The sequence below is a fragment of the Mercurialis annua genome, linkage group LG1-X (assembly GCF_937616625.2).
Source record: "Mercurialis annua linkage group LG1-X, ddMerAnnu1.2, whole genome shotgun sequence".
NCBI classification, from domain to species: domain Eukaryota; kingdom Viridiplantae; phylum Streptophyta; class Magnoliopsida; order Malpighiales; family Euphorbiaceae; genus Mercurialis; species Mercurialis annua.
The window spans coordinates 40,706,463-40,722,708 of NC_065570.1; positions in this window are offsets into that span (position 1 = coordinate 40,706,463).

The window sequence follows — 16,246 nt, forward strand, 5'->3', positions numbered from 1 at the left end:
AAGATAATATAAACAAAAAACAGAGGGAAAATTAAAGAGTCCCAAAATTAATTTTTCTCGCATAGATAAACAAAATGACACATTGATTGAAGCGTTAAAAAGGACAAGATGACACGTGATAAAGTCATAATGAAAAAAACTAAAAAAGATAGCCGTCAAAAAGACCCAACAGATACACTAACCTTGACAGCTCGGCCACAGCTGTCAACGATAAGATATACCAAAATGATTCATAAAAACCTCTCACAATACCCAAAGTAAGCGAAAGACTTGACAATCATCACGTGACAATAAAACCCAAATATTGAAACCAATTACAATATTCTGAAGAACACCACGAACATAAATATATGATATACTTAAGGGGACTATTGATAACGTAGTAATAATAACACATATTAGGAGAAGCGACTTCACCGAGAGAGAGTATCACTAAATCAAACAATAAAAGAAATGACCCAACTGAGATATGAGTAGCTCGGAAATGCTTTGACATACGAACAAGCTTGGAACTCCACAGTCTTTAATAACTCGGAATACCAGTACCTCGGTATGAGGATAGCTCAGGGCTCCTAAGCCCATTAACAAATCGGAATATCAATACCTCCATATGGTAATAGCTCGGGACGCCTAGTTCCATAAAAGGCTTGAAACATGCACACGACATCCGATGTTTGCTCACCCGACATGTTGAACACTTGACATTACACGTGAATAATAATCTTGGAGGGACCACAAAAGATTTGTTAAGACACGAGAATGTTCCATGTGCGGTTCGCACCTGACACACCACTCGAGGTGTAACTGAATTGGCCATATAAGGCAAATAGAAAAGTGGAGATCAGAAAGAGAGAAGATGAGAAGGGTTGCACAGGCAACTATATAAACTACCTTATGTATAAACCCTAAGGTAACACTCTTTTCACACTTAAGCAATTTTCTTTCTCTTCTCTTTTTTTTCCCTCACTTAAAATGACTTAAGCGTTGGAGCAGACAGCCTGTGAACCTCACCGGCGTTCCTTCTAACCTCTTTTTGCTCTTCCTCTTTAGGTGTTAGAGGACAGGTCCGAACGTGATTTATCATTTATAATGTTTGAAATTTAAAAAAAATCAATTTTGTTTTAAGCAATCTTAAAATATAAAAACAAAAAAATTTAAAAAAATTAAGAAAAAATCAAGAAAAAAATAGATTTATTGATCTAGTTGATCTCATAACATTATAATATTTAGATATGCTTATTGTATAAATAAATTTAAAGACTAAATTAAAAATTAATTTTTTTCATCTAATTGTCTCGCATCAAAAACAAATTAATTAATAAAAATATTAATAAAAATTAAACTAAAGAATTATATCATTTAATTTTAAATAAAAAATATGAAACTACAAATCATACATAAAGAGAGTTGAAATAGTTTGTTATATTTAATTATTAGAATGTACTAAGAAAATAATAAAATTTTGACGGGAGAAACTTAAATTCAAATTGTCCACCTTAGAAGCACTGAAACTTCAATGAAGTTGCGTGTCCCGTTTCAGAAATATTTTGATAATCATAAACTCTCGAAATTTCATAAGGAAACGTTTTAGGCCATTCACTACTAGAATTCCTGGTGTTAGCGACGAATTATTCCGTCGCTAACACCAGGAAATCCATTGGTAAACAGTATTACCGTCGGTACAATTGTCGTCGCCAACGTTTGGCGACACAAAGAAATCGAATGTTTGCTGACGGAAACCTTCCGTCGGTAATTCCTGGATTACGTCGGTAAGCGTCGACTAGCTTACCGACGAAGTCCCAACATATTACCGACGGATTTTCCCTCGGTAATGATTATCCTTCGGCAATTTCTGTCGGCAACTGTTTTATTTGCCGACGGATAATCCCTCGGCAAAGTGGACTTCGGTCGTAAATTGGGATGCATTTAGCGAGGGATAATCCGTCGCTAAATTCAGATATTCTTTCGGCAACAAAGGCAGATTTCCGACAAATTTTTGCCATTTCCCTGCAATGTTTTATGTTTTTCCTGTTAAATCAAACCTGTTACATACATGCTATTATTACATATAAACACGCTAAATATGAGTCAATAACAAGTATTATATACAATATATAAAACAAACATATGGTATAAATTTTGTCGAGCACGTTCAGTCCAGTTGCTCAAAATGGTACCATTCGCACCCGCTTACATTCAGCACTGGAAAATTTTTCGGTAGCATAATACTGAATCTAAATACCTACAATCTAGTGATGTCCTCGTCATCCGGCCTCGTGGGGGCTGCGGCGGGCAAAGACATGGAGGCAGAAAAGTCATCATTTTCGCCAGCTTCGAACGGACTCTATCGGCAATCCGCTCGTCCATGGTAGCCTCTATGTCCCTTTGAACCTGCCCTCGCACCCGCTCCTCCATCCCTTGCACTCGTGTCTTGCCCTCTCTCTGGATCCTCTCCTCTATTTCCTCAGGCGTCGGAGTCTGCTGGGACGACGACGAACCTCCACGAAAACGGGTGGTCTGTGACGATGCGATGTATGAAGCCGCAGCTGAACAACCTCCGTAAAAATGGTTCACGTCGATGGTATGCAGAGTCGATGAGCTGCCCTCACCCGGCGAGGACTGGGTCGCAGCAGCACGCTCAGTAACGAAACAGTCCTGAAAAAAAATATGAAACTACAAATCATACATAAAGAGAGTTGAAATAGTTTGTTATATTTAATTATTAGAATGTACTAAGAAAATAATAAAATTTTAACGGGAGAAACTTAAATTCAAATTGTCCACCTTAGAAGCACTGAAACTTCAATGAAGTTGCGTGTCCCGTTTCAGAAATATTTTGATAATCATAAACTCTCGAAATTTCATAAGGAAACGTTTTAGGCCATTCACTACTAGAATTCCTGGTGTTAGCGACGAATTATTCCGTCGCTAACACCAGGAAATCCATTGGTAAACAGTATTACCGTCGGTACAATTGTCGTCGCCAACGTTTGGCGACACAAAGGAATCGAATGTTTGCTGACGGAAACCTTCCGTCGGTAATTCCTGGATTACGTCGGTAAGCGTCGACTAGCTTACCGACGAAGTCCCAACATATTACCGACGGATTTTCCGTCGGTAATGATTATCCTTCGGCAATTTCTGTCGGCAACTGTTTTATTTGCCGACGGATAATCCGTCGGCAAAGTGGACTTCGGTCGTAAATTGGGATGCATTTAGCGAGGGATAATCCGTCGCTAAATTCAGATATTCTGTCGGCAACAAAGGCAGATTTCCGACAAATTTTTGCCATTTCCCTGCAATGTTTTATGTTTTTCCTGTTAAATCAAACCTGTTACATACATGCTATTATTACATATAAACACGCTAAATATGAGTCAATAACAAGTATTATATACAATATATAAAACAAACATATGGTATAAATTTTGTCGAGCACGTTCAGTCCAGTTGCTCAAAATGGTACCATTCGCACCCGCTTACATTCAGCACTGGAAACTTTTTCGGTAGCATAATACTGAATCTAAATACCTACAATCTAGTGATGTCCTCGTCATCCGGCCTCGTGGGGGCTGCGGCGGGCAAAGACCTGGAGGCAGAAAAGTCATCATTTTCGCCAGCTTCGAACGGACTCTATCGGCAATCCGCTCGTCCATGGTAGCCTCTATGTCCCTTTGAACCTGCCCTCGCACCCGCTCCTCCATCCCTTGCACTCGTGTCTTGCCCTCTCTCTGGATCCTCTCCTCTATTTCCTCGGGCGTCGGAGTCTGCTGGGACGACGACGAACCTCCACGAAAACGGGTGGTTTGTGACGATGCGATGTATGAAGCCGCAGCTGAACAACCTCCGTAAAAATGGTTCACGTCGATGGTATGCGGAGTCGACGAGCTGCCCTCACCCGGTGAGGACTGGGTCGCAGCAGCACGCTCAGTAACGAAACAGTCCTGAAAAAATAAACGAGTGACTTAAAGTTAGTACAATTTTGATAAACTGCAACAATTAATTATGAATATTCCTAACTAAAATTCTGCAGCATTTCCTCTATAATACAAGCATCACCCATTTTCAGGAACTTCCTGCAAACACATATGCACTATATACAATTCACAATTCAAATTTCGCAATTCACAAATCACAGTTTCTAATTGAAATCAAGTTAAAACAATTCAATTTCAACTTATAGCAGACTTACATGCTTATCCTTGGACCTATTGTCCACAAACTTGCTCCGATCATTGTTCGTCGAGTACATACGAACATGCAAGTCAGCGTAGGTCGGTGTACGACCGATCTCCTGACCTTGAGAAACAAAAGCGAATATTATATTTACTTATATGAACATAATTCATCAACAAACACTATAATTACTTAAATAAAGAATAGAAAGAAGACTTACCAGAACGGTCATATGCTTCACGCCCGAGCGAGATCTTGCAGTGTGGCGCATCGGTGTTGTCACTGGCACTGACGGCTCACTCATCCGGTTATCTCGGGCGATATCGGACTTCTTCTTTTCCTCCACCGTAGCCCACTCCACCTGCCATGCATCCGAAACAGTATCGTTGACGCTGTAATCCCTCTTTCCCTTCAGTGTATAGAGAGTGTCCTTGTACCGATTTGCAGCATGCTTCTTAAACACATCTCTGATCAATTGCCCGGGGTAGATCGAGTCCCAACAAAACTTATTCTACACATTTTTAACAAATAAGTTCATAATTAGTAAATTTGCAGAATACTAAACTTAATATTGATTAAATATGCATTTTATTACCTTGAACTCCTCCCAATAGAACGTTTTCTGCTCCGCCTTCAATTTCTTCCAAGTTGAACCCTCCTGGAACCAGGAGAATCGGAAGATGTCGAGCAAGCCTCTGGAGACCTAGCCACTATCATGTAGTCGCTCCCTACTAGTTGAATATATAAAGTTAGTTTGAAATAGTTTTTTCGAAATAATATATATAATAGGGATAACAGTGATACCTCATAGCGCTAGGTGCGACCTTGAGCCTCCCCGAGCATCATACTCGTACTCGGCTTGCTGCTATGTCGGTGGTGCCGCCTCCAGCAGGGGATCTCCCCCCTAAGGTAGAGCGTCTGTGGGGAGGGTGCATGTCGGATCCCCCTGTCCACGGCCCTGTACCTGCCTACAGTCAACTAGACCTCTCATGTCTGAAAATAAGTAGGGATAAACATATATACAACAACTTTTTACCTAAATATAACAAACATTTATAATTAATTAATCAAATCATCAATAATCAGATAAATCAATAAACAAAAATATCAGTCAAAAAGGCACATAAAAATGAAGTCATAATTAAGAATTCTATTACATTAATTAGCCCTATACTATAACTCATCGTCCTCCTCATCTGACGAGGACGGTAGAAAATCATCAGATGTCTCTGTTGTGGGCGGAATTTGCAACGCATCTTCATCTGCTTCCCCGTCCGGATCCACCAAATCTGTCGGATCATCAGTTGTTTCCACATTCAAGGGATGTTCTAGATTGTCATCATGGAAAGCCGGAACAGCAGACTCTGGCATGTCAATCTCAGATCGGGCCTTAATCTTGCATACTATCCACCAATCCTTTTTATCCCGTCGTTTGCTTGGGTATGACATGTAGTGGACTTGACCGGATTGTTCCGCTAAAATGAAAGGTTCGTACTTGTTATACCTTCTTTTGTGATTAACCTCCACCATGTTGTATCGACGATGCACTCAAATACCCACATTTGGAGTTGGATTGAACCAATCACATTTAAATAGGATATTCCTTTTAATTGGCAGCGCTGGATACTCTATCTCAATAATGTCAGTCAGCACTCCATAGAAGTCGCTTACGGCCGGGCCAAAGAGAGACCCTTTCACACAAACCCCACTACTGATTGTAACTCGATCCTCGCCATAATCCTGAGTAATGAATTTAAACCCGTTTACACGATATCTCTTATATGTTCTGACCGATCTACGCGGTCCTTTAGCGAGACTTAAAATATAGGGTTTTGTATAAATAACTGGATCCTTCACCTGCAGGACAATTAACAATTAGATGAGTCAACAATTAATTACGAATGACAAATACAGGAAGAATCTTCTATACTTACATGGCGTTCAAACCAGGAGGCAAATTCCTTTTCTAACATCCCTTCAACTTCACTCTGCGTTATTGCAGGGTTGATTGCATGCAATTCGTCTTCGAACACACTTTCACAATAATACAAATGATCAATTTGTGAGCTACACATTTTATAATATAACTCAACAATACATTGAAATGTATATAAGGAAAGCTTACTCTCAATACGATTTGATTTCCGCACAAATCAATAGAAATTAGAGCGGCAAAAAATTCAGATTCGTCTAGATATCTTTTCCGCCAGGCGCCTACGGGTTCCCCATTCGGTATGAAATGGAAAGTCGGTCGACATCATCGTCCATCTCAGTATCGAATACCTCATTTCCTTGCATCCGACAGGGTAGCTTAGGATCGCCATCCGTAAAATAAAAAGATGCAAATTTAGCCGTTTCCTCCATTAGATATCCGCTACTAATGCTGCCTTCTACCCGACCCTTATTGGATACCTTCTTTTTTAATTTCCTCATCTGTTCAATCATGAATGAATTTCTACAATTAAGCACTTTATACAATTACTGATCGATGTGGAAGAAAAATAGATCGACATTACCTTTCGAATAGATACATCCACAGATACTGAACCGGTCCAGCCATTTTAGCTTCGTAAGGCAGGTGTTGTCACGACCCAAAATATTGAGCCGCAACCGGCGCTAGGGAACGGGAGTGGTAGCTTCGGAACCCGTAGCAAGCCTCGCAAATAATAAACAACTAACATTAAACAACGGAAGCAAACAAACATATTTATAACATGTAACCAATTATTTACACTAACTGTTTAAAACCTCGCGGGCTCTAGTTACCGTACCCTGTACGAACTGGCCTCGCGGTACTATATACACCAGTTAGCGTTTCAGACTTATCACCGGCATCTGGGGCCGTGAACAAAACATAATACATAGCTTGCAAAAATATAAACAATACAGCAAGTAATTTGTACAATCAAAATGTACTGCTGTCTAGGCTTATACTCCGTCGACACTGGACTACTACTGCAGCGCTCACAGAAGTCAGAAAACTATACATACACAGCTGACTTCTGGACTTCAAAACTGGCTTCTAGCTAAGTCCACACACTAAGCACCTGAAAGACATCAAAGGTAAGGGGTCAGTATTTGGGAAAATAATGAGTGAGTTTGCATTTTACTAACGATATTATTATAAAACATAGCATCGCATTTCAATAAAACAATATTATAAAATAATACATATAACAGGTATTTGATCCGTTCGAAACTAATATTCTAGCATGTCACACAACTTTCAAATAATCAAATCATACTGATCTTGATAGTCCGACCCGGGAGTGTTCACACTCTACCTCGTCGATCGCGACTTATCTCTTTAATCCTAAAGTATGAGTCCAACTCACTAGATACGGGGACTCCAGACTACACCGTAGCCGAGTGCTCACTCGTACCGAATTCATTGTCCAACTTCGAAATTCATATTCATGTCATTTCATATCATATCATATCGTACATGTATATCAAAACATTAATCATATGCAACACACTAGACCGACTCGATACTGGTGATCACACAGCCTATTGACACCCAATAGGTAGCTAGTTTCTTCGGATCGCATACTAGTTCCTTGTATATAAACTTGATAGAAACATATAACATATAATCAAATCATATGTAATGCGATGCGTATAATCAATACACGTATATATAAACTATAATATTAAATAACTTTAATATGTAATACACGAAAGTAAAGTGCAACTCACAGTGACCGTTATCCAATCAATGAGGTGATCTATGTAATGATATGCTCGCACTAGACCTCGTCTGGTGCCCTCACTGCTTGCTAACGCTTCTAACACATTTATAAGTCAAATACGTGTTTAGTACATAAATGTGAACCTTATAAATCTAAACCCTAGGTTATCATTCTTTTACTTTGAAAAAAATGATTTGCATGTCGTTAAGCGTTAATCAATATCACGTATACGTTTAACACCCTTCGAGATATATTACTAATCGTTTATACTTTGGTTAAAATGTCAATTTGAAATCTTGATTCATATCGTTAAGTTTGTCGCTCGTTTCATATGTTTTCGGAGTCCATATAACGTTTCTGGGTCGAGCTAGGTCGTGTCGGATCTCGACTCGACCAACAGGGGTCGGCGACGGCTAGGCACATCGTGCCTAGCTTCTCTCACGTCGTGAGAGGGGGTCTCACGACGTGAGAGCTCGTCTCGCGTCGCGAGATGTGTCTCACGTCGCGAGACAATGTCTCACGACGTGAGGCACTCATTTTCAGCCTCCTCCGTCGATTTTTATACCGTAATCCATCCAAAACCATCTCGACATGCTTATATACGCATAAACCTTAAAACCCAAGTCCGAAACGTTCAAAAACAACGATTTTAACATGTTTTACGTGAATTAGATCCGAACCGAAACGGCACAACATCAAACAGCCACCTATTATCCATTTCTTACCATAAAAACGTTCAGCTTACCTTGTTTAAATGCTCGGGGAAGATAAGGACTGAATTCTGAAGAGATCGACACCAAGAACACGTGATTCCGACGAGAAACGGCGAAACCGTGTTGATCGCAAGATGATCGTCAAAAACCCTCTCCTGAAGCTTCTTCACTTCTCTGTTCTTATCATTCATATCATTTTCTTTTATATATATATTGGCTAAAGGCTCGTTTTAATCCCTCATTTCTTAAACTTAAATTATTTATCTTTTAAACTTGTATTTTAACGTATCTCTTAATTAATTAGTATCTTAATCTTTTCGTATACGTATTATTTATATCCACTAAACAATACGAATTCCAATATTAATATTTTCCCGTCAAAACCTATAAATTTTCATTTTTGAAACATAGTGGCTAAACTACCACTTTAGTCCCTGAACTCTACTTTGTGGCTTTTCTTGACATTTTTCCTCTTAATTCCAATTCCACTTTAGAATTGAAGTATAATCCGCATAATTACTTTTCAACATCGACCTATTAAATTTTTATTTAGTTTAATTTCTCAGAAAACTCTCTGATATCGCCACTCCGGCGTCTCAAAACTGGACACCTGGTCCAATTAAATAATTAAATCTTTTGGGGTATTATAAGTGTACAGGGAGATGTTCCATTGAATCAAAAAAGCTGGGCGGAAATATGCGTTCCAACTTGCAAAGTATCTTCGGGATTTCTTCTTCCATATGTTCTAAATCTTCCCCCTTAAGCGGTGCGGAAGTTAACTCCTTGAAGAAGATACTCAGCGCTGTTATATGCTCCCATATCGCTTTCGGAAGAAGCTCTCGTAGAGCAATTGGTAGGAGACGTTGCATAAACACATGACAGTCGTGACTTTTCATGCCCATCATTTTATGTTTGGTGGAATCAACACACTGGGACAAGTTTGACACGTAGTCATCCGGGAACTTTATTTGTTAAACCCATTCAAGCAGCAATTTTTTTGATTCCCTGTCCAAAGCATACAAAGCCTTCGGATACCTACCTGCGTCGGGTCCTGTGCTAGTTCTGGATGATCACAAATATCATTTAACTTTGTCCTAGATTTTACATGGTCTTTAGTCTTAAGGGGGACATTCATCACTGTATTAAAGACGTTGTCGAAAACATTTTTCTCAATATGAATGACATCCAGATTATGCTGAATCACATTCGTCTTCCAATACGGCAAATCCCAAAATATACTTTTTCTGTTCCAACCACAAGTTTTTTATAGTTGCGAACTAATAGCTTTAGCATCGGGCTCGTATGCCCTCCTGAACCCCAGGTGATCCACCTCTGCCAATAATTTTCTTCGGTTTTGACCCTGCTAAACTGCTTTTTTTCTTGCTTGCCTTTTCGAAAATCAGTGACATTTCAACGGAAACGGTGGTCCGGAGGTAAGAACTTTCTGTGGCAATCAAACAACAATTATTTTCCACTCTTGTTAAGCGTGAATGCATCAGTATCTTCCATGTAATGCAAACATTCCAGTCTGCCTGATGTGCTCCAACCGGACATCATTGAATAAGCGGGAGAATCATTAATCGTCCGTATAAGTGCCGCTTTCATCTAAAAGTTCTTACGCTTGTGAATATCATAGGTACGGATTCCAGATTCCCACAATTGGTTCAACTCTGCTATCAACGGCTGCGGAAAAATGTCCATTATGTTTTTTCGATTTCGGGGATCCGGGACAAGTATCGTCAGAAACATGAACTCATCCTTCATGCACATACCCAGAGGCAGATTATACGGCGTCACAATTACTGGCCATGAAGAATAAGGTGACCTAAAATTTCCAAACGGTTGAAACCCATCAGTGCATAATCCGAGTCTAAATATTTCAAGTTTCGTTAGCAAAATCCTTATACAACTCACTAAACTGTTTCCAAGCTAGAGAATCAAGCGGATGACACATCTTCCTGTCTTTCATTTCATGTTCTGTATGCCAGGTCATATGCCCAGTCGTGGCTTTCGAAGCATACAACCTCTGTAGCCTCAGAGTAATTGGAAAGTAAAACATCTTCTTATACGGCACTTTGGCCTTTCCTGTTCTGGTGGAATTGCTTCTGGTAACAGGTTTCCACCGTTCGTGACCACAGACTTTGCAGGACATTAAAGCCTTGTCCTCCCCCCAAAAAAGCATACAATTATAGAAACAACATTCAATAACCTCTACCGGCAACCCCAAACCTTTCACCAGCTTCTTAAGTTTAGTTGGCATCTTGTTCTCCCCCGGTAACTATTCTTGCGTGAATCTGCAGATGTCGTCAATCAAAGAAACTGAACTCTGATGGCGACACTTAATGTCTAGCAGTGCAGTTGATGCGGATAAAGGCGAGTGTCTACTATTCCCGGGCCATTTTTCTTCTTCCGCCGAACGCATCATATTATAAAACTTCTAGGCTTCTTTATTCGGAGGCTCTTCGGTAAACATATCCGAACCAGCTGCATCGATAACCATTCTCTGAATAGCATCAAAATCATCCCCCACATTTTCATAGTCAAATTGATCATAATTAACAGGTGGATGTGCCCAGGCATGAGGATTCAATACACTCCCCTCACCGTGGTGAACCCACACTTGGTAATCTTGAAAAAACCCAGACTCCAACACATGTAATTTCACATCTTCGGGATCTCGGTAATTTGTGTTTCTGCATTTTTTCCTAGAGCACAGACACTTGATCTTCACCCCACTCATGCACTCAGAGCAAATTCGACAAACTCCTCAACCTTATTAAAAAATCCTACCGGTAGCAAGCCATTCCTATGTCTAGTATACATCCAACTGCGATCCTGATTCATGTCTGTTGCACTAACAATTAGGTGGTTCACAGGCTCGACGGTCGCAAAGTCAATGTAATTGACTGCTAAAAAGGTATGAACCTATCCCATTCGCAAAACTGGCACCACGTAACCCGACCACGATATATGCGTAAAAACAGAGAATAATATTCGGCAGCCTTCCGGCGCCATTCTCCTTAAGTGCGCTATCTAATATATGCCGAGTAACGCTGATTACATATCACGTGAGGAACAAGCATTACAAAACATGTATCAATAGCCACCCGGAGAACAAACGCTAGAAAAACACCAAATATGTTTCTACCGTAATTACGCATATATGTTTTTCGTGATCGGATTACAGAAGCACGAGTTTTGCAAACTGTACGAACTGTACAATCCCGTGTCGTTCAAAGGGTTGAACACACGGGACGGGAAATCAAAGGCTAGGAATACGATTGTATTCGGTGGGAATAAAATCGAGGTTAATTTATGTGAAGTGCATGTTTGTAATCTAACTACCACAATTAATAACAAAAAATGATAAAACCTATTTGTTGTAGGGCAGAACCGCACGCGAGCTCTGAATCCGGCCACACAAGTCGGAACAAACATCTACTGCTCTCACCGTCTATCATGAGCCAACAACGAATATAAGTCCAAAATAAAAAATTTAATTAGTTTTCAATTACTACAAATTATGTAATTAAAATAATATAAATGTTTTTTCTAATTTAATTGTTATTATTTTTTTAATAAAAATCGGGCAGCATTTCCCCTAAAAATGAGCATCACCCATTTTCAGGGAAAGCCTGCAAGCAAATAATACAGTTTCAAAAACATCCTACAACACCATTCAAGTTAATTTTATCCAATTTATATCAATAATCAAATTTGTAAATAACCAAAATTATACCAATGTAATACCCCAAAATATTGAAGCATTTAATTGGACTACGTGTCCAGTCCTGTTTCGCCAGGGTGGCGATATTGGAAATAATTTTCGAGAAACTTAATATTTTATTTCAATTCTAAAGTTAGAATTGGAATTAGAAGGAAAAATGTCAAGAAAAGCTCGAAATAAGGTACAGGGACTAAAGTGGTAATTTAGCCACTACGACTTAAAATGGAAATTATTTCGCCAAGGTCCGCGAAATGTTTTATAGTATATGTGGTAAAAGTCTCGAGTCAATCGGAGACCTTTTAAAATCTGGACGCGGATGCGTTTTGGGCTAACTTGCAATTTTGTAAAGTTCAAGGACCTAATTGTAAATTAGCCAATTAAGCCTCGAGAATAGCAATTGAAAGATTATTGACGGAAAATAATAATTTTTAAGTTAGTATTATTTATATGAATATAAATAATACGTATCGACTCGAGTTAAAAGGATAATTTAACCGTTTGGTTAAATTAGAAAGTTTAAAAGAGAAATGGTTTAGATTAAAGAAATGAAGGATTAAAACGGCAAATTTTCCAACTCATTTATATGTTTCCTTAAGCATAAGGAAATGAGAAAAGGATCAGAAGAAATGATCCAGAGAAGAGAGAAAATGACGATCACCGTCGTTTCGCCGCCGTTTCGCCGTTTCTCGTCCAAATCGCGAGTTCTTTATATCGATTCGTTCAGAATTCGATTCTCTATCATCTTTGAGCTTCAAATCGAGGTAAGCTTGACGTTTTAGTTGCTGAAATTGAAGAATATAGGGCTGCCATGTCGAGATCGAATCGTATCAACCGTAGTCACGTTATTTTTGACGTTTTTGATGATTATTGAGTTGAATATTGTGTTATATTGATGTAGAAACATGTCGGAATGAGTTAGGGATGTCGGGAGCATGTCGAGATGATATTTGGGGCTGTTCTATGGTGTCGCACGACGTGCGACAAGGTCTCACGACGTGCGACATAACCTCGCGACGCGAGCGGACTTGCGATTGGCATAATTTCTTCGTTCGGACTCGGAATTGAGCGATTCTCGTTGCGTTGGAAAGAGGAAAGGATTTTCTATCAATACTAAGCATTATATCAAGGTAATATTGCTGATTTGGATGTTAAAATTTGAGGTTATAGGCTGTCTCAACAAAAATGTTACGCTCGAATCGCGTACGTCGGAATTGAGACGTTTACGGTTGGTTTCGAAGTGATAAAAGTGTTTATAATGTGTTTAAATGATCTAAGTATGTGTTGGAATGAATTTGGAGTAATTTAGAGCTTTGAAAAAGGTCTAGGAGCCTCAAAAACGCTGCTTCCAAAGTGCGCACGACGTGCTGCACTTCAGCACGTCGTGCTGGTGCGCGACGTGCACCACAAGGGTGCACGACGTGCACCAGTGAAGGGCACGTCGTGCCCTTCATGAAAAATGAAGGGAACGATGTGCCAAGCTGGCACGACGTGCCCTACTTCGATTGTAACCTCCCTAGGACTTCCGGGAGCGAAAACTGGCTTCTGGTGGCATGATACGGGTGTAGAACTCTGATAAATGTCTTAAAATGAATATTAATAAGACATTATAGCAATGAACATTAGCATGATGAATAATCAAGAAATGAATAGAGATCTTCAAAGAAAGATACGTTTAGAGAACGACAATTATGTTTCGTTCTTTTGTCGTGTTAGGTATCTAGTGCAGTTTTTAAGAATAGGATTCTCTAAGTATATGTTTTAACGATAGAATCCTATGATAGATGTAACGGACTACGAGTATAACGAACCAAGAAGCTCGACGAGGATTGACGGACCAGTCTCCAGGAGCTTACGTTCGGATATAAGGAATAGCGGTCACAGTGAGTGGCAATTTACTTTCGCGTATTATTATTACAAAAGTTATTTTCATATATTATGAATATTATCATTAATACATCGCGTTTACATGATTTGTTTGTATGAGATATTATGTTGATGAATTAGACTATATGAATGCCATTATATTCATTGTTTGAATATGAGTATCTAGTATGCGATCCGAAGAAACCAACTACCTATTGGGTGTCAATAGGCTGTGTGATCACCAGTATTTGAGTCAGTCTAGCGTGTCTAGATTGTCTATGAGATTACGAAATGCGCATACGATATGAATGTGATACGAGTGAGAACTCGGTTACGGTGTAACCTGAGCCCCGTATCTAGTGGGTTGGACCCACCAGTGAGTTGGACTCACACTTTGAGATTAAGAGATTGGTCGCGGCTGACGTGGTTGAGTGTGAACACTCCCGGGTCGGACCACTTGGATCAGTTTAATTTGAGTATTCGGAATGAGAAAAGTTCAGAGTTTAAGATTTGGGTTTCGGTCGGATCTGCTATTTATGAATATTATGTTATTTTCATATTATATCGAGATAAATATATATATGTTTGAGTATGCGATGTGTATTTTGATAATACCGATAATAAGTTGCATACTCACTCAGTATTTTCCCAAATACTGACCCCTCACTCTGATGTTTGCAGGTATTAGAAGTCGGATCAGACAAGCCATCTCCATTGTGCCAAAAGTCATTGGACTTGCACAAGTATGAGTTCCTAGAGCTGCAGTAGTCAGTAGGTGTCAGTATAAGGATAGCGATTTAATTTCAAATAGTTTATTTTGAATGTAAACTCTAATATAATACTTTGATATCTATAAGTATGTTATCTAAAAGAGTTTTCTGAAAATATTCTATATATATATAATAATATGTTTTTAAATGCGAAAAATTATTAGTGGTTTTAGGCTTGCTACGGGTTTTGGAGCTACTACTCCCATTCCCTAGCGCCGGTCTCGGCTCAATAATTTGGGTCGTGACAACCAATAATCAAATTACTAAACTTAACTAAACTACTCTTTCAATTTATACCAATAATCAAATTTCTAAATTTAAATAACCACAATTATACCAATAATTAAATTATTAAATTTTAATAACCTAATTAATTTTAATTTAACCTAACTAATCATAATTAACTAATTATTCATAATTAACTAGTTATTGATTATTAAATCTTTTAATTAACATTAGATCGTAAGCATTTGTCTAATTAATTAAATGCGACTAATTAATTAAATTAGCGTAATTAATTAAATTAGCCTAATTAATTAGATTAAGCCTAATTAATTAAATGCGACTAATTAATTAAATTAGTCTAAGTAATTAAATGAGCCTAATTAATTAAATGAGCCTAATTAATCAAATTTGACAACTAACCTAAAACTAACCTAATTAATTATGATAAATTTATCTAAATAAAATAAAATTACAATAACATACTTAACAGTGGAGGGCGGCAGTGGAGGGCGACGGCAGTGGAGAGCGGCAGTGGTGGTGGAGAGCGGTAGTGGCGGTGGAGAGCGGCAGCGGCAGTGGAGGGCAGCGGCAGGGGGGGCTGTTTAAATTAATTAAAAAAATTAAACATATTTAACAATTAAAAAAAAGAGAGGAAACACATTTACCTTTACCGAACAGCGGATGAACGGCCGGCGGTGGAACGAGGACAGCGGAAGGCGGCAACGGAAGTGGAGTGGGGAGTGGAGGAGAACGGACGGCGTTTGTGGGGAGTGGAGGAAAACGGCGACGGCAACAGGAGGAGGAAGAATTGAAAAGGACGGCAGAGGAGAAGGGGAAGTGAAATCGCCGGCGGCAGACAAAATTTCAGATAAAGAAAATGAAAGAGAAGAAGTGGGGGGAGCGGGTGATTAAATTAGGGTAAAAGATTTACCATCAGATATATCCGTCGGTGAAGTTTTTAAATGAAACGCATCGTTTCATTTAAAACGTTACCGACAAATTACTATATCCGTCGATAAATTTACCGACGGAGTAAACAATCCGTCGGTAAATTACTCGTGTCCCTTGGCGGAAGAGTTC